A 20166-nucleotide genomic window follows, 5' to 3' on the forward strand; every position below is an offset into this window, starting at 1 on the left:
GAGGGAGAGGGGAGGAGGGAGGGAGAGAGAGCATCCTTGAGAGGGGAGGGGAAGAGGGGAGGAGGGAGGGAGGAGAGGGGGGAGAGAGCATCCTTGAGAGGGGAGGGGAGGAGGGAGGAAGAGGGGCGGAGGGAGAGGAGAAGAGAGGGGAGGAGGGAGAGGGGAGGAGGGAGGGAGAGAGAGCATCCTTGAGAGGGGAGGAGGGAGGGAGGAGAGGGGGGAGAGAGCATCCTTGAGAGGGGAGGGGAGGAGGGAGGAAGAGGGGAGAAGAGAAGAGGGGGAGAGAGGGAAGGGAAGGGAGAAGAGAGGGAGTGGAGGGAGGGAAGAAGAGGGGAGAGAGGAGAGGGGAGAAGAGGGAGGAGAGAGGGGAGGGGAGAAGAGAAGAAAGGGGAGGGGGAGAGGGAGGAGAGGAGGGAGGAGAGAGGGGGAGGGAAGAGGAGGAGAGGGGAGGAGAGGAGAGTGGGGAGGAGAGAGGAGAGAGGAGAGGAGGGAGGAGAGAAGAGGAGGAGAGAGCATCCTTGAAAGGGGAGTGGAAGAGGGGAGGGGAAGAGGGGAGGAGGGAGAGGGGAGAGAGCATCCTTGAGAGGGGAGGGGAGGAAGGAGGAAGAGGGGAGGAGGAGAGAGGGGAGGAGAGGAGAGAGAGAAGGGGAGGAGGAGAAGAGGGAGGAGGAGAGAGGGGAGGGGAAGAGGGAGAGGAGAGAGGGAGGGAGAGAGCATCCTTGAGAGGGGAGGGGAGGAGGGAGGAAGAGGGGCGGGGAGAGGGGAGGGGAGAAGAGGAGAGGAGGAGGAGAGAGGGGAGGAGAGAGGAGAGGAGGGAGAAGAGGAGGGAGGGGAGAGGAGGGGAGGAGAGAAGAGGAGGAGAAAGGGGAGGAAGAGGAGAGGGGAGAGAGGGAGGAGAGGAGGAGGAGAGGGGAGGGGAGGAGAGGGGAGAGAGCATCCTTGAGAGGGGAGGGGAAGAGGAGGGGAGGGGGAGGAGAAGAGAGGGAAGAGGGGAGGAGAGGAAAGGAGAAGGGGGAGGAGAAGAGAGGGGAGAGGAGGAGAGAGACGAGGAGAGGGGAAAGAAGGAGGAGGAGAGGGGGAGGAGAGGAGAAGAGGGGAGGGGAGAAGTGAAGAGATGCTGCAGCATCTTCCTCATCCCCACTGCCACCGCGGCCGCCATCAACTCCCCAGCATCAGCAGCAGCACCACTCACCTGGTGCAGGTCAAGGACAGCTGGGACCAGCATGCTCACCTGGCACAGGTAAAGGACGCCTAGACCCCGGGACCAGCACCGCTCACCTGGCACAGGTAAGGGACCCCTTGCCCCGCCCGACTGCTGCTGCAGCAGGCCGTGGGGGGAAAACCGGGAGGGAACCGTCCTGTGCACCCAGGAACTGCACTTAACTGACAGGGCAGGAATCTCTGATTCAAGCTGGAGCCTCTGCACCTTCTCTTGGTGTCCATGGCATCTCGTCTGACAATCTATAACCTTTTATATCTTCTATTCTTAGTGTCTACAGCATCTAGTCTCATAATCTATAACTCTAACCTTTACATCTATTCTCAACATTTATGACTAACATTTTATATTTTTCATTCTCAACATATATGACTAATCTTTTATATCTATTCTCAACATATCTAGTATTTTATCAGATAATCAATAACTAACCTTTTATTTCTTCTGTTTGCAACATATCTGTAGCATCCAGTCTGATCATCTATTACTCTTTACCTTTTAGATCTATTCTCAACATATATAACTAACCTTTTATATTTTATAATAATATATCTCATATTATTTAGCCTGATAATCTATAACTGACCTTTTATATCTTCTATTCTTAGTGTCTATAGCATCTAATCTCATAATCTATAACCTTTTATATTTTCTATTCTCAACATATATGACTGACCTTTTATATCTTCTATTCTCCATACACCTGTAGCATCTAGTCTGATAATCTATAATTTTAACCTTTATATCTATTCTACATATATCTATAGCATCTAGTCTGATCATCAATAACTCTAACCTCCTATATATTCTATTTTCCATGTATTGATAAGATCTAGTCTCATAATCGATATCTCTAACCTGTATACCTATTCTCCGTAATTATCCAACATCTGGTCTGATAATCTATAAATCTGTAGGCTCTATATTTACAGATCTTTACATATCAATAAATCTACAGGCAATGTTGCACCACTTGAAAATCTATATATCTGTAACTTTATCTTCTTGTCTATAAAAGTGCTAGTTACAATTTTTTTAATATGTAGTGTGCACATGTTGCTATCTTTAGGTCTGAATGCATCTATAAATCTGCAACTATAACTGTATCATCGAGTCATTGATAAATCTACATCTATATCTTTTAGTCATATCGATAAATATGCTGCTTCTGTGTATTACATATAATTACATTTGTGTGCGTGTGAGAGAGAGAGAGAGAGAGAGAGAGAGAGCGAGCGAGAGAGAGAGAGAGAGAGAGAACATGCAAAGGAAAAGGCATGGATGTATCCTGAGGCAATATTCATTCTTTTTCTCGCATCAATCTCCTCCCAAAGATTTCAATTGCAGATTCTGTGACGGGGATGATAATGAACTGTACTTTATTTATACCACACATTATTATTCCTCCTCTCCATCACCACTGCCAGCCCACACCCTCCTCCCTCTCTGCACGTAGAGCTGAACCCGGAGCATGTGTGTGTGTCTCATTCAATAGGAAGTGAAATATCAGGAGGGGAAATAGTTAATTATCAAAAGGGGCTGGCGGTCGGATGGGGTGGGAATCCTGATAAAGCCAGACTCTGAAGGCAAGGCTGTTCAGCTGTCCACTCTGCTCCAGGTACTTTGAAAGAAAGCCCCAGGTGGGTATTTCTAAATGATTTGATATTATTACAATACCAGGGGAAGGAGAGAGAACAGTATATAAAATGATTTTATTCCATTTCCCTCAATCGCAACAGGAGCAACGTTGGAAGAGATTTGGGGTGGGTTTAGGATTGGCAACAAATATACTAGTGATCAACTGCAGAGCCCAGCCCTGATATTTAAATAACTGCAGCGCGCTCTCCTTAAACAACGCTGTTTAAATTCAGATCTCTCCCTCGGGCAAAGGAGATTATGGGCTCTTTATAATTTTTAATCAAATCTTTAAGAATGGTAGATGGAGTGAAATCAGAGTGTTAGTGTGATAGTGATGTTTTCAGGACAAATGGGGACTGAGTCGTTTTGACATAATTTGAAATGTGGATTTTAAAATCCATTCTTGTTGAATTGTTTTCCTATCACATGCAATTTTCCCTATTTTTAAACATTAAATTGTACTCCAGGAATGTTTCTGTGGTTGTTCATTCAGGTGTTTGTACATTTATTGCTTATTAGTGAAACCTGCTTAAAATACCTTATGAATTTTTATATTTATGTGCACAAGATCAGGTAAGAATGACTGATTTAATATTTTGGGAGTCTGGGTCTGATTTTGATTTGAGGGTACCTTTTATTCCCGTTGGATATTTCAGTGTGGTATATAGTGACAAGTATCTGCTGGATTTTCTTTCCCACCACACCCTGATTTATTAGGATGGCAACAGGGAGCTTCCTTTTTAAAGGGATTTTGTTCTCCCATTCATCTTTCTGTCATGCTATGCATTTTCCCTGTGTTTATACGTGAGGATTTTTTTTTTTGGCTTACTCAAGCAAGCAAAAGTGTGCGACTATTGTGTTAATAATGAGGGGAGACTGATAAATGAGAATGAGTTTGGGGCTTGATTCGATATTGTATCTCCTGGGGAGAATGTGAAGTAGTGTTTGTCATTACCTCGAGTAGAATTTTTGGCTAATATATCAAAGGGAATGAATATTGAGCCTTATTTAAATGTAAAAGCTCATAATTTAACATCTCTGATTATGTCAGAGGAGATTGTTTTGCTGTCAGGTTTTTTTAAGCCTCCGCTACTGAGGGTGTAATGTTGCAGTTTGCCACACTAATTAGTCTGGTTTCAGCTATTTGCCTGTACTGGTGTGTTGTGCTTGAGCCAACCCAGCAAGAATCCTTTCCAACTTTTGCATTAGCCCCCTCCAGTGCATAAATGTAACTAGCACAGTTTTTGCATTGTAAAATATTTGCAGTAACAGCCTTCTCTCCATCAGCCCCCCCCCCATCTCTCCCAGTCAAGAGTGTTTTTTATCATCGTATGTCCTGAAACAGAACAATTAAATTCTTACTTGCTGGAGCACAACAGATATGTAAATGTAGTACTCTGTAAACCCCTTAATAAACAACAAAAAAAGCATTCAGTATAAATAGACCCCTAAGTCTATATAGTTTGGAGCCTCTTTGGAGGTTGTAGTGTTTAATTGCCTGATGTTTGTAGGGAAGAAGCTGCTCCTGAACCTGGACATTACAGTTTTAGGCTCCTATACCTTCTTCCCGATAGCAGGAGGGAAATGAGTGTGTGGCCAAGGTGGTGTGGGTCTCTAATGATACTGGCTGCCTTTTTGAGGCAGAAATTCTTGTCGATCTCTTCGATCGTCTTGGCTTATTTCTTACCATCCCCAGTGCTGGTGTGATTAGATCGCCTGGCTTGTCTCTGTAGCTCTTGCCTGGAAAAATGGGGCTGCATCGCAGGTAGTCATAAATACTGACACTCCTTCCTTTCATCAAAGGATGACGTTACCAGAGAAGTGAATCGGCAACACTGTGTGAGGTCAGAATTTTAGTTCCAAAAATGCAGTCAGGAAGAATTGTGTCTGTTCTTGCCTCCAGCTCTTCAACCCCTCCCTCTCCCCACCCACCTATTTTCAGTCCAAAGAAGGGTGCTACTTTTTAAGAAAGGAGGGAGAGAGAAAACGGGAAATTATAGACCAGTTAGTCTGACATCAGTGGTGGGGAAAATGCTGGAGTCAATTATAAAAGACGAAATTGCGGAGCATTTGGATAGTAGTAACAGGATTGTTCCGAGTCAGCATGGATTTACGAAGGGGAAATCATGCTTGACTTATCTTCTGGAATTCTTTGAGGATGTAACTAGGAAAATTGACAGGGGAGAGCCGGTGGATGTGATGAACCTTGACTTTCAGGAAGCCTTTGACAAGGTTCCACATAGGAGATTAGTGGGCAAAATTAGGGCACATAGTATTGGAGGTAGGGTACTGACATGGATAGAAAATTGGTTGACAGACAGAAAGCAAAGAGTGGGGATAAATGGGTCCCTTTCAGAATGGCAGGCAGTAACTAGTGGGGTACCGCAAGGCTCGGTGCTGGGCCCGCAGCTATTTACAATATACATTAATGACTTGGATGAAGGGATTAAAAGTACCATTAGCAAATTTGCAGATGATACAAAGCTGGGTGGTAGTGTGAGCTGTGAGGAAGGTGCTATGAGGTTGCAGGGTGACTTGGACAGGTTGTGTGAGTGGGCGGATGCATGGCAGATGCAGTTTAATGTGGATAAGTGTGAGGTTATCCACTTTGGTGGTAAGCATAGGAAAGCAGAGTATTATCTGAATGGTGTCAAGTTAGGAAAAGGGGACGTACAACGAGATCTGGGTGCCTGGTACATCAGTCACTGAAAGGAAGCATGCAGGTACAGCAGGCAGTGAAGAAAGCCAATGGAATGTTGGCCTTCATAACAAGAGGAGTTGAGTACAGGAGCAAAGAGGTCCTTCTGCAGTTGTACAGGGCCCTAGTGAGACCTCACTCACCTGGAGTACTGTGTGCAGTTTTGGTCTCCAAATTTGAGGAAGGATATTCTTGCTATTGAGGGCGTGCAGCGTAGGTTTACTAGGTTCCATGTTTCTACATTTTCTCCAGAATTTTACATTTCGTAAGTTTCCCCCTTCTCTAAAAATAGGAAATAAGCCGATAGAACTCAGTAACCTCTTTTTTATGTTTATATTGTACACAATTAAAAAGGGAACATATTTCATCGTGATATTCTGCTTCATTTTATTAGTTGGAATGAAGTTATTTCTCGTTAAATGGGCCCTCATGCCAGCAATACATGAACAATTAGCTTATTTGTTTTTGTCAGAGAAGATATGAAGAAAGCTTCCTACTTATGTGCAAAATGATCTTTTAAATATACAACAGAAATCTGCTTGCTTACATTTTTATAGTTTTCATTCGTTTTCAAATCCCTCTATTGTCTTGCCTCTCCCTTTTTAAGTTCATACGTTATAGGAGCAGAATTAGGCCATTTGGCCCATCGAATCTACTCTGCCATTCAATCATGGCTGATCTATTTTTCCCACTCAACCCCATTTTCCTGCCCTCTCTCCATAACCCTTGACACCCTTACAAATCAAGAATTCCCTTTCTGGATGACAGCTCTGCACTTTCCCATTTCCCAGAATTTAGTTTAAAGATAGACCATAGAAACAGGCCCTTCAGCCCACTGAGTCCATGCTGACCATCGACAATCTGTTCACACTAGTTCAATGTTATCCCACTTTCTCATCCATTCCCTACACACTAAGGGCAATTTCCACAGGGCCCATTAACCTACAAAACCACACGTCTTTGAGACGTGGGAGGAAACTGGAGCACCTAGAGGAAACACAGGTGGTCACAGGGAGAGCGTGCAAACTCCACACAGACGGGATGTGGAGATTGGGATGGAACGTGGGTCTCTGGCATTATGAGGTAGCATCTCTACCAGTTGTGCCACTCTGCCGCCCTAAATTGTGCCCCAGAATTTAATGGCTGTGCCATTGGTGGCTCTCAGCTGCCTCTGCCCTGAACTAAAATGATCATCTCTGCCTGTTTATCTTCTTTTTAAAACTATCTCTGACCAGGTTTTTGGTCATCTGGTTTTCATTCTTCCGGTGCCGCTCGTTTCCAGGTTTTGTTTGATGCCTTAGTAAAATAGTGTGAGGAGTTTTATAGTGTTAATGATGCTTGCCAGGTGTAAGTCATTGAGGAGAGTGACACAGGTGACTGATGATGAATGTCGACCTCCATTACAAAGAATCAGTGAGTTGGTCTCTGTGTCATGCATCCGGCCAGACTTAAGGTATGTTTGATCTAATTTTTGGCTGTTTTTTTGTTGTTGTGCAAAGTAATTGTTGGGGTTACATTTTAAAAACTCTGTCATGGCAAATCATAATTGGATTGTAAGTATTACTGGGCCAATTGTTTCTTATTTTATTTTTCGGCTGGCAAAGCCAGCATTTATTCTCTGTTGAAAAGGTATGAGCTACCCCCGTGAACCACTGAACTCTTTCTAGTGAAGATGATGGCAAAAGTGGTATTGGAGGGAGAAGATTGAGATTAACTAACAATGAAGGAACTGTGAAATGCAGGTCAAAATACTAGCCTGGTGTTCTGTGATGTGCCACCTTCGATGGCCTGACATGTTTTGAATCTAGCATAGATTATTACGTAACCTAATTCTGACTAAGATCTTTCAGTCTCTATGATGTCTGGGTAGGGTTTAGTTTATTATTGTCACGTGTAAAGAGGTACAATGAAAACCTTTTGTTGCATGCTATCCAGTCAGCAAAAAGGCTATATGTGATTACAATCAAGCTGTTCACAGTGTACAGATACAGGATAAAGGGAATAGGTTAATGCAAGATAAAGTCTGATTAAAGATAATTTGAAGGTCTCCAATGAGGTAGATGGGAGGTCAGGACTGCTCTCTTGTTGGTGAGAGGATGGTTCAGTTGCCTGATAACATCTTGGCAGAAACTGTCCTTGAATTTGGAGCATTTTCACACTTCTTTACCTCCTACCTGACAATAGAAAATAGGTGCAGGAGAAGGCCATTCGGCCCTTCGAGCCAGCACCGCCATTCAATGTGATCATGGCTGATCATTCTCAATCAGTACCCCGTTCCTGCCTTCTCCCCATACCCCCTGACTCCGCTATCCTTAAGAGCTCTATCTAGCTCTCTCTTGAATGTGACGGGAGAGGGGAGGAAAAAGGAGTGACCGGGGTGAGACTGGTCCTTGATTTTGCAAGTAGCTTTGCCAAAGCAGCGTGAGGTGTAGATGGAGTCAATGGAAGGGAGGTTGGTTTGCGTGATGGTCTGGGCTGCAACCACAATTCTCTGCAATTTCATGCTGTTTTGGATGGAGCTGTTCCCAAACATTTTAAAAGGGATTTTAAAGGGATTTAAAAGTTGGAGGCCATCTTGGGATCCAATTGACATTGATAAGTAATTTCTCTCTAAGCTCCTCCACTGATCCACTAATGTCTCCTTTTGGCATCTTTGAGAAAGCTATGTATCATTCTTCTCAAATCCTTGGCCCATTCCCTTTGCCCAGCCTCACCAACCCATTCCAACTCATTCTGTCTTGCCTCTTTCTGGCTCCCTTCTCCCATTTTCTTCGCGGGAGGGCGACACAGCTGGTAGAGCTGCTGCCTCTTAGCGTCAGATACTTAGGTTCGATCCCAGATGCTATTTATGTGGAGTTTGCGACTGTATAGGATTCCTCCGGGTGCTCTGGTTTCCTCCCACATCTCAAAGACACGTGGGTTTGTAGGTTAATTCGCCTCTGTAATTTGCCCCTGAGTGTGTAGAGAGTGGATGAGAAAGTGGGATAACAGAACTAGTGTGAACAATGGTGGGTGAAGGGCCTGCTTATCAAGGATCTAGAATTAACGAAGATCTGTACTAATTTTTAGTTAATTAATCTACATTTTGCAATCTCAGCCGACAACGCTTCCCACTTGTTGAGACTTTGGTTCTGCACAATTCCTATGGATGGATAAATTAAAAATAAGATTCACATTGCACCAAATGCCTCCTTTACTACTGTGTCATTCCATGATCTCTTTGTTATTTGCAAAATAACAAACCCTGGAGAAAGCAATTGCAATATGCGGGAGTGGCATTCTTTGTTTTCTTTACCTGTTGTAGAGCTGGATCACTCTTATAGATTCAAGTGAAAGATATATGGGTGATATTTATGCTGACTATTATGATCCTTAGTTGCTGGAGAAAATTAGCGGGTGTAATATTTGAGCGATGAAACCAACTGATTCAGCACCTGGAATTGGAGTGAGCCAGTCACTGTACCAATGTTGGCCAACTCCCTAAAACAAAACCCAAATCCTGTTGACTATTCATTCAGGGTTTGACTGTAACGATGTGTCCTGGGAGACCTGCTCTGCCTATTGTTTCATTGTCACTGAATTCTCTGCACTGTTTCTTGCTAGGCTGTAGCCTGCCTCGCCCCTTGTGTGAGTTGGGAGGCAATGCATTGCAGACTTCTTGCAAACAAGGAGTCTGTTCAGCCTTGCCACCCTGGAGCCTGTCTTTAGACTTTAGAGATACAGCATGAAAACAGGCCCTTTGGCCCTCCAAGTCTGTGCCGACCAGCAATCACCTTGTACACTAATTATGCTACACACTAGGGACAATTTACGATTTTTTTAACAGAAGCCAATTAACCTACAAACCTGTACGTCTTTGGAGTGTGGGAGGAAACCCATGCGGTCACAGTGAGAACGTTCAAACTCTGTACAGACAGCACCCGTTGTCAGGTTCGGATCCAGGTCTCAGGCACTGTAAGGCAGTACCGCTTTACCACTGTGCCGACCCAACACTGTCCCACCATTCCTGGAGATCTGCATCTGAATTCCACCTAGTTTTAAACTATGTGGCAGAGTTCACTTGACATCCATGATCGCCGCAAATCGCAGGTCAGAGAGAATGGATCCAATTTGGCAGATTAACATTGTTAGCATTAACATTCTGCCCCCAGTGAAAGCTATAAACAGACATGGCATCGAAGGGCCACAGTCTGTTTCTGTTGTGATGACTGTGTCTTCATTGTGACCTGTAGCAAAACACCAATTAACTGGAAACTATTTACAATGAGATTGATGCACATCTATTGCTGCACTGTAATCAGATTTAATGAACTGTGCAATGCTGCTTGATTCAAACTAATCTTGAAATGAGCCCTGTCTTTATATTGCTGCAGTAAAGAGCATGCTGGTAGATTATGGACTGTGGCCGGCATTGCTCTGATTGGGTAGGACAGCAAGACTTCTGGGAGCATCATGATTCCAGCCCTCTGTTTTTAGGGTGGTGGAGGCGATTATGGTTCCGTGTGATAATGGGATGATTGCAAAATGAACCGCAGTGACAGAACACTACAGGTGCTGTCTTTACAGAGTTTGTACGTTCTCCCTGTGACCACATGGGTTTTCTCCGGATCATCCGGTTTCTTCCCACACTCCAAAGACGTGCAGGTTTGTAGGTTAATTGGCTTCTCTAAAGTCTAAAGACAATAGACAATAGGTGCAGGAGTAGGCCATTCGGCCCTTCGAGCCAGCACCGCCATTCAATGTGATCATGGCTGATCATTCTCAATCAGTACCCCGTTCCTGCTTTCTCCCCATACCCCCTGACTCCGCTATCCTTAAGAGCTCTATCTAGCTCTCTCTTGAATGTATTCAGAGAATTGGCCTCCACTGCCCTCTGAGGCAGAGAATTCCACAGATTCACAACTCTCCAAGACCATAAGGAACCTGGAGCCACTGCTGCCCAGTTTTCTGTGGCTGTTCTACCCAGTGTGGCTGTTTTCTTCCCAGTCTCTGAATCCTTCCATTTTCTTTTGAGTCCTGGAGTCTTATTGAATTTTGGTAGCCTTGAAAGCACTCTATGGCTGAGCATTCACATCCTGTAAAATGAGATTGAATTAATATCAGGAAGAGGGAGATGCAGGATGTGGTGAGGAAATAGGAATACTTTGATTGCTTTCAACAAAGGGCCCAGTGGCCTCCATGTTGTTCTCCTGCATTTGAACATGTGCCTATAAGGAATTTAGACAGGCCAGGGTTAGGCTGTGGTTCAATGTTCCCTGTAGCCACGTGTCCCTTAATAGTGAACACTGGGTCCCTGAACCCCAGATATGGTACTGGGGGGAAACTGGGGAGGGAGGGGTAAATGCTCATTAAATTTTCCCCTTGCTCATTAGAACGGAGATGAGGAAGAACTTTTTCAGTCAGAGAGTGGTGAAGGTGTGGAATTCTCTGCCTCAGAAGGCAGTGGAGGCCAGTTCGTTGGATGCTTTCAAGAGAGAGCTGGATAGAGTGCTTAAGGATAGCGGAATGAGTGGGTATGGGGAGAAGGCAGGAACGGGGTACTGATTGAGAGTGATCAGCCATGATCGCATTGAATGGCAGTGCGTACAGGCTCGAAGGGCCGAATGGCCTCCTCCTGCACCTATTGTCTATTGTCTCATAAAATGAAGCAAACAAAATCCATAATTGTTTTGGCTTTGTAGATTCAGAGTGGGCATGGAGCCGGATAATTTTACCCTTTCTTGTTTTGCGTTTCTGATAAATTGGTTGATTTTTATTTTCCTCTTTGCATTAATTAGCTTTTATTCCTGGCAGTGAGCAATTGGCTGTGTGTTAATGCATGCACTGATGCTTTATAGTCAGACCCTGGCAGCAGTCAGCGAGTATTAAAGGAATGACTGCATCCATTTTATTGATTAACTTAATGCAGCAGGGTGGAGAGCGGTTCTTGATATACGACTCGCCTGGTTCTGTCTACTTGCTGCATTCGCAGTATTTCTGATCCACAGGCAGATGTTGTCCCGTTTCGCTCTCAGCCAGCTGATGGTCTCTCCCCAAGGATATCGTTGCATGCTTATCAGGTGCGCGTGGTGAAGCAAAAACTGCAGCAGGCTTGTCGGGGGAGAGAGAGAGAGGTTGGCGATGAGGCTGGGTTACGCTGACTAGTAGAAATAGTAGACTAGTAGCGATAGAAGAAACGGCAATCTTTCGCTCTGCAGGTACGTCTGGCCGAAACAGATACCACAAAGGAACTGATTATTTAACTGCATTTCTTATTCCAATTTTTGGTTTGGTTTTTACGGCCCCTTTTCGTACAGCGTCTGGAATACCAAATGTTAAATACTGCAAACCTGTTTGATGAACAGAAGAGATTGGAGTACTGCAGCCCAGTTAGGACCTGAAAGGGAGGGAGAAGGAGATTAATCATTTGAGTGAGAAGAACAGCCTTTTAAAAAATAAAAATCACTGGATGTGGTCATCGCTGGTGATTAGTAATTTATTGTCGATGTGAATAGCTTCCTGAATTGAGAGGCTCGCTGGACCATTTCCAGCAGCAGTCAGTGGGTCTGGAGTCACATATATCGTCAAGGACATTGGTGAACCAAATGAGGTTTTGCAGCAACTGTTTCCCGGTCAACACTACTGATGCAGGTTCTAATTAATTAATTACTTGAGTTTAAATTCTCCAACTGCTCTGGTGGGATTTGAACTTGCGTTTCCTGATCAATGGTCCGGTGACTTGCACACTAAGCTGCGACTAAGCTTGGACTGGCTGTTGCACATTTCCTGCACTGCTTCAGTTGCTTTGTCCTTTTCCAATGTTCTGGACAAGTTTCTGGGAGGACTCTGAGTGAGGACTGTAATTGAGTGAGGGAGTTTAGTTTAGTGTCATGTGTACCCAGGCGCAGCGAAAAGCTTTTTGTTGTGTGTTATATAGTCAACGATGGACTATACATGATTACAATCTAGCTGTCCACAGTATACAGATACAGGATAATGTGAATAACATTTAGTGCAAGATAAATGACTCAGTCTGAAGAAGGGTCTCAACCCGAAACGTCATGCATTCCTTTTTTCTAGAGATGCTGCCTGACCCGCTGAGTTACTCCAGCATTTTGTGTCTATCTTTAGTCCAAGATAAGGTCCAATTAAAGATTTCCAAGGTTCTCAATAAGGGAGATGGTAGCTAGAATTCTACAAAGCAGTTGGGTGCTTTATTACCTAGCAGGAATGCCAAGCTGTTTCTGTGCTTATTCACAATGGCTTTGCATGGTAGTACAGTCAATATGTTGGGGTCTTGGCTGGAACTGTATTGAAGTCTAAAACAATGAGTATAACTTTTAACACTCAGTAAGGCTGAGGAATAAAGTGGGGATCCATCCTCCAGTGTTTATTCACTCCCTTAAAGCACCTAAATTGTCATGGCAATTCTACATTTAATCCAATCAAACGCTTGATCCAACATGACTTGTATTTAGAGCAGCACACAATCTGTTGGAGGATCTCGGTGGGTTGAGCTGCACCTGTGGGTGGAAAGGAATGGTTGATATTTTAGGTTGATACCTTGCATTAGGACTCTTGGTTTGTTCAGTGTGAGGAAGGGCCCTGAACCACAGTCACAGACGGCTGTGGAGGCAGTCATTGAGTATTTTTATGGTGGAGATTGACAGATCCATGATTAGTAAGGGTGTCGAGGGTTATGGGGAAGAGGCAGGAAAATGGGGTTGAGAGGGAAAGATAGATCAGTTGTGATTTGAATGGCAGAGTAGACTCGATTGGCTTAATTCTGCTCCTATGACTTATGAACTTATCCAAAATGTCACCTGTCCATGTCCTCTGGAGATGCTGCCTGACCTACTGAGTTATTCCAGCAGTTTTTTAAAAAACCAGAATCTGCAGTCCTTGATCTGTGTCGTTTGGATTGTTCCCATGGCTTGCATTTGATGCTCCCAAACGCGGTGTCATTTTAATCCTTAAACTCATAGTGGTCATATCAGGAAATTGATGTTGTAGGTGCATGTATTATTAGGATACGTTATGCGGCTCATTAGTTGATCTTTAATCTCGCCATTTAAAACAAACTGCAGCTGGACATTGATTGACTGCTAATGGGAAGGTGGTCATGTGGTTTCTAGGCAACCTAGGGTCTTTCACAACTTCTCCCCCCTTAGGAAACGTTTATTTTGATTGATTATTGATTGCGGTGAATTGAAAACCATTTCATTGTTGCGAGTTATTGTTCTGAGCGTTGGCACTGGTGACTTGTAACAATAATGCTAAACTGTCAAACCTGCTTGTTGGAGCTGATGAGTTCGAGTCACTCACGGGTGGAGTCGGATTTTTAGCATCGTCGTTAAATGGACATTCTAAATTTAATCCAAGGTGGGTAAGTGTTTATGGTACAACTTGTCCAGCAAAGCTTGGGTGATTAGTGCAAATTAAAAAAAATCTGAAATAAAAACAGAAAATTATATGTGTTTGGTGGCCCTGGACCAGTACTTGCTGGAGTTTAGAAGGATGAGAGGGCGGATCTCATTGAAACCTACCAACTGATGAAGGGCCTAGATAGAGTGGATGTGAAGAGGATGTTTGCACTCGTGGAGGAGTCTAGGAGCAGACGGCACAGCCTCAGAATAAAATGACGTAACTTTAGAATGAAGATGATGCAGGTGATGAATCTCTCAGTCGGTCGGTCTGTGTCTTTCTCTCTCTGTCTGTGTCTTTCTCCCTCTGTCTGTGTCTTTCTCCCTCTGTCTGTGTCTTTCTCTCTCTGTCTGTGTCTTTCTCTCTCTGTCTGTGTCTTTCTCTCTCTGTCTGTGTCTTTCTCTCTCTGTCTGTGTCTTTCTCTCTCTGTCTGTGTCTTTCTCTCTCTGTCTGTGTCTTTCTCTGTCTGTGTCTTTCTCCCTCTGTCTGTGTCTTTCTCTGTCTGTGTCTTTCTCCCTCTGTCTGTGTCTTTCTCTGTCTGTGTCTTTCAATAGACAATAGACAATAGGTGCAGGAGTAGGCCATTCAGCCCTTCGAGCCTGTACGCACCGCCATTCAATGCGATCGTGGCTGATCACTCTCAATCAGTACCCCGTTCCTGCCTTCTCCCCATACCCCCTCACTCCGCTATCCTTAAGAGCTCTATCCAGCTCTCTCTTGAAAGCATCCAACGAACTGGCCTCCACTGCCTTCTGAGGTGGCCTCCACTGCCTTCTGAGGCAGAGAATTCCACACCTTCACCACTCTCTGACTGAAAAAGTTCTTCCTCATCTCCGTTCTAAATGGCCTACCCCTTATTCTTAAACTGTGGCCCCTTGTTCTGGATTCCCCCAACATTGGGAACATGTTTCCTGCCTCTAATGTGTCCAATCCCCTAATTATCTTATATGTTTCAATAAGATCCCCCCTCATCCTTCTAAATTCCAGTGTATACAAGCCCAATCGCTCCAGCCTTTCTCCCTCTGTCTGTGTCTTTCTCTCTCTGTGTCTTTCTCTCTCTGTCTGTGTCTTTCTCTCTCTGTCTGTGTCTTTCTCTCTCTGTCTGTGTCTTTCTCTCTGTGTCTGTGTCTTTCTCTCTCTGTCTGTGTCTTTCTCTCTCTGTCTGTGTCTTTCTCTCTCTGTCTGTGTCTTTCTCTCTCTGTCTGTCTTTCTCTCTGTGTCTGTGTCTTTCTCTCTCTGTCTGTGTCTTTCTCTCTCTGTCTGTGTCTTTCTCTCTCTGTCTGTGTCTTTCTCTCTCTGTCTGTGTCTTTCTCTCTCTGTCTGTGTCTTTCTTTCTCTGTCTGTGTCTTTCTTTCTCTGTCTGTGTCTTTCTCTCTCTGTCTGTGTCTTTCTCTCTCTGTCTGTCTTTCTGTGTGTGTGTGTGTGTGTGTATGTCTGTCTGTCTTTCTCTGTGTGTCTTTCTCAAAAAGGGGATTCTAGAAGGATTATAGTAGCAATCTCTTTCCCAGTGCAGGCTTGAAGGCACCTCAATGCCGATGACGTTCCAGGAACCTTGAGACGACTGTTCAAGAAGATGTATCTTGCTGCTGCTCAGGCCACAAGTCTGTTGAGGGGGGAGCAGCAGCGGAACAATAACATCTCCATAAAGGCTATAACACTCTGTGACAGCTTTAGTGGTTGAATGACTTGCTCATCAGAGACTGCTGCAGCTGGGACAGCTGAGGGTGTGGAGGTGTTTTGGAATGTTCTGCATCTGCTCCACCAGTGAGGTCAACCCAGCTCTGTGGATGAGGTGGCAGGTAGAGCCACAGCGGGTGTTTATGTACTGGAGCTCCTGATGCTGCTCTCATTTGTGGCTGCTGTTGGAATTAGTACTCCAAGTCTGCCCAGTGTGTGCAATGTGGTTGTGGCAAATCCCCCCCATACTCTCTCCAAGGCAATAGTTTATTTTGCATAATGTGGTGACTACCATCGAAGGGATCAAAAAGGCAGCCAGCAAGGGCCCACACTCTGTGCGCTTTTCCTGTGACTGCGTTGGTTTTCTCCGGGTACCGCGGTTTCTCCCCCACGTTGAGAAGACGTGCAGGTTTGTAGATTAATTGGCCTCTGTAAATTGTCCCGAATGTGTAAGATCGAACTAGTGTGTTGGTGATTATTGGTCGGTGTGGACTCGATGGGCCATAGGGCCGGTTTCCACACTGTCTCTCTAAACTAAACTAAGTTAAACTACCATGGCCACGCTCTCACTTCACTTTTGCCACTGGGAAGCAGGTATCAGAGTGAAAACCGTGACCTCCAGGTTCAGGAACAGCTTCTTTCCAGGCTATTGACACTACAAACACCAACTAAACTTTGAACTACAACTATCTTGGTTGCACCAGGGATTTCAGGCTTTTGATGTGTTTTGCATTAACATGGGTATTTTATTTTCTTGATTTTTTTTGTTTGTTTTATGTTATCCATTGAATGCTGTGTTTACAGACCTGTTGTGTTGCTGCAAGTAAGAATTTCATCGTTTCGTTTCGGTACATTTGACAATTAAACACTCTTGACTCTAGAACTGTATGCCGTACCCAAGCTGCAGCCTAACTAATGTTGTATAATTCCAGCATAACCTTGCTCATATATTCAGTGCCTTGAAAATTGCATTCCGTGTCCTTGAATGCTGCAGGAGGTCTGGAGTTGACCGGTCATGGTGGAAATGGCAATGACATTCTGCAAACTTAGTCTACCAGTGCACACTGCTAAACCCCAGAAAATCTTCAGAAAGGCATCCAGCTATTATGAGCTGTACTCCTAGACAATGAGTATAAAGCACAGAAACAGGCCCTCTAGCCACCATGTCTGCGTTGACCCATCCATACTAAATTCCAAAGATAGGCACAAAAAGATGGAATAACTCATCGGGTCAGGCCGCTTCTCTGCAGAAAAGGAATAGGTGACGTTTTAGGTCGAGACCCTTCTTCAGACTGAGAGCCAGGGGAAAAAGAATCGAGAGATATTGACAGTGATATAGAGAGATATCGAACAAACGAATGAAAGACATGCAAAAGGTAACGATGATCAAGGAAAAGTTGAGCCCACAATGGTCTATTGTTGGCTGTGGGCTAGGTGATAACAAGTTATACAGGCAGTGAAACTACCTGGATTATACTAAATTCCATTTTGTTCCCCCTTGCGTCCCTCGTAACTGCCCTGTACCCCGCTGCCTCTCGAGGCACTTTACAATAGTTAATTAACCAAACTGCACATCTTTGGCATGTGGGAGGGAGGGAACTGGAGCACCAGCGAGAAACCCATGCGGTCACGGGGAGATTGTGCAAATTCCACATATAGTACAAAAGCTCAAGATTGAGTCCAGATTTCTGGAGCTGTGAGGCAGCAGCACTATCTGTTGTGCCATTGTGCTGCTCCTCCTATAAGGAGTTTCCAAAGAGGTGAGCAGAAAATTGGCAAAGTGACTCCCATTTCTATAATGTTAGAAAACGAGCAAGATTGATTAATTCCCTAAAGAACCCACACAATAGCAGAGTGAATTACCGTCACTTTACATAAATCTGCATGCTTAAATCCCAGATTACTTGATGTCTTCCTTGAGTTTCTTTCTCCAGAAAGCAAGGCATTTAAAAAAAAAAATCAATTTCTCAATGTTATAATCCCTTTACGCTATTCTCCTTTCAGTCACCCAGTTTCTTTGTCCCTGTCCTTGGTGTAATTCCCAGCTCCATTCTGTAAATGACTTGAGTGACACATTCAATTATGCCATGCAGTGCCAAACAACATCAGTTTTCACTTACTGTCTCTGACCTTGTGTTTAACCTCCTTGTCAAGAGTGTCTCCCTTCTTCCAGAGCCTTGAGTGCAAAGGTTTGCCCTTTTTTTATTTCTCTGCGCATCTGGATTCCCTCAATCTGAGAAAACCCCGATTGTCCTCGAGCTACCTTCACTTGCCAGAACTTATTGTGTGCAATTCTGAGCCTCTCGTTTCAGGCGTGCGGCCTGTAATTGGACATAATGGCTGTGATGAGATCAAGGCCTCACAAAGAATACCGGGGACATTTATTAGAATGGTCGCCAGTGTTAGAGGATAGTGCAGAAAGACAGGGAAATCTCGCAGAGGCCGAGGGAAAATTTGATGGTTTAAAACCTCGAGGTTTTGATGGAGTAAATAATAAATTGTTTCCACTGACAGGGGAGTTGGTGAACAGAGAACACAGATTGAAGATGATTTAGAATAGCAAGAGAGCCAGAGGTAATCCTAGAAGAGTTTTTGTTTAGTAGCTAAGTTTTAGTCTGGGAGAAACTCTTTTTGTGGTGAGTGAACATTTAATGGTACAGGACAGGCCCTTCGGCCCACAACATGTCAAACAAGATGCCTGATTAAACTAATCTCCTCTCCCTGCATGCGTTCCATATCCTTTCTTTTCCAGCATATCCATGAGCTATCCAAAAGCCTCTTAAATACCATTATCATATCCGCCTCCATCACCATCCTTTTGCAGTGGGTTTCTGTTCTCCACCACACTCAGTGTAAAAGGCTTGCCACACACATCTGGATTTGGATTTGGATTTAGAACTGGCTTACCCATAGAACACAGAGGATGGCATGATGGCGCAGCAATAGAGTTCCTTCCTTACAGCGCCAGAGACCCGGGTTTGATCCCGACTACAGGTGTTGTCTGTACAGAGTTTGTACGTTCCTCCCATGGCCGAGTGGGTTCTCTCCGGGTGCTCCGGTCTCCTCCCACACTCCAAAGACGACAGGTTTGTCTTTCAATTGTCTTCAGTAAGAATTGTAAATTGTCCCCAGTGTGTAGGATAGTGTTAGTGTGGGGGTGATCGCTGGTTAGCGTGGATTCGGTGACATCTCTTTTATACCCCCCTTGCACCTTAAAGCTATGTCATCTATCTTTGATATTTCCACCCTGGGGAACCGGTTCTGACTGTCTATCCTATCTATGCCCCTCGTAATGTATGTACCTCTATCATTTCACCCTGAAAAGGAAACAATACAGGTTTGTGCAACCTCACCTGATGCCTGTAATCCAGGTGAAATGGAGAATTAAAGTTAGGATTAGGAACTTGATTAGGAGCTTGGCACCTTGCTTGTACACTGAATGGAGGCGTTCTGCAAAGTTGTATTTTGCCCCGGTGAGATAGAGGGGACTGGTAAACCTGGTGTTAATTCTGCACTGTGAAATGTAACATGTTGCAAGTCGTGGTTCCTGTCCACAAGCAGGTGGTATTTGCCATATGCATTGACTGGTGGAATCTGAGCAGGGTAGTGTTGGCAGATCCAGAGTGAGGTATCCATCTCAGTTCCTGCACCGTTGGCTATGCTGCCATCAACGTGGATAATCTTGTTCTCTCTCCCTCCAATCCTGATGCTTTTTAAATGAATCTGGCTGCACGTTCTGCCAAATCTGCACTGGATTGAATCCAATGTGGATCCTACTGCTGAGCGCATGTATTAATGTAGATTGCTGCTGTCATAGTCTCACGGTCTGTCGCCATTCCATTTGTGAATTTAGTTTTAGTATTGCTTTTCTTTGAGCTTGGAAGGAGCTCTCACTCTTCTATCGCTGAAGCTTTTGCCAAGTTGCCTATTTTCTGCCTGCGATCAGATACTTCTACATCTCAACAATGAAATAGTGCTACTTCTGTGTCTTAGGAGTCCCTTCAATCGGGCCTTCTGGCTGGCCAGAGTCCGAGCAATGTCTGCTGGATAGATACTGCATTTTTTGGCTTATCTTTTGTGCCACTGTTTTTATTTATTTCCTTCATTTCGTCCTGTGGGGTGTTCCACTCTCCAATCTTGTGCCTTCTAACCTCTGACTTGTGAAAACCGGGTGCTTTTTGCATGTTCTCCCTGTGACCACATGGGCTTTTACCCGGTGCTCCAGTTTCCTCCAACATTCCAAGGACGTACAGGTTTGTAGGTTAATTGGCTTTGGTAAAAATTATAAACTTGCCTCTAGTGTGAACGATAATGCTAGTGTACGGAATGATTGCTGGTCAGTTCGGACTCAGTGGTTCGAAAGACCCTGTTTTGGTGCTGTATCTCTAAACTAAGATAGAGACCAGGTCTGACCCAATTGAATGGACGATCAAGCTCAAGCAGCTGTAGAGCCTCTCTACGTACTAACCCTAGAAATGCCCTGTTGTATAATATGGCTACAATCTGCTGTAAGTCCTCTACCACAGGTTGA

At 44.5% G+C, this 20166-nt stretch overlaps 1 long non-coding RNA gene across 2 annotated transcripts in view; it reads left to right on the forward strand.

Moving 5' to 3' along the window:
• The first annotated feature begins 1047 nt into the window (after window positions 1-1047).
• Window positions 1048-20166, forward strand: part of LOC144611136 (uncharacterized) — a 111402-nt gene continuing 92283 nt past the window's right edge. Inside the window, exon 1 of one of the 2 annotated variants that reach the window (XR_013549485.1) lies at window positions 1048-1287. This is a non-coding gene — a long non-coding RNA (uncharacterized LOC144611136). Of the gene's footprint in view, window positions 1288-2751; window positions 2860-20166 lie in introns of those variants that run through there. The other variant, XR_013549486.1, reaches the window with a different exon arrangement.

The sequence above is a fragment of the Rhinoraja longicauda genome, chromosome 39, assembly GCF_053455715.1.
Source record: "Rhinoraja longicauda isolate Sanriku21f chromosome 39, sRhiLon1.1, whole genome shotgun sequence".
Classification (NCBI taxonomy): domain Eukaryota; kingdom Metazoa; phylum Chordata; class Chondrichthyes; order Rajiformes; family Arhynchobatidae; genus Rhinoraja; species Rhinoraja longicauda.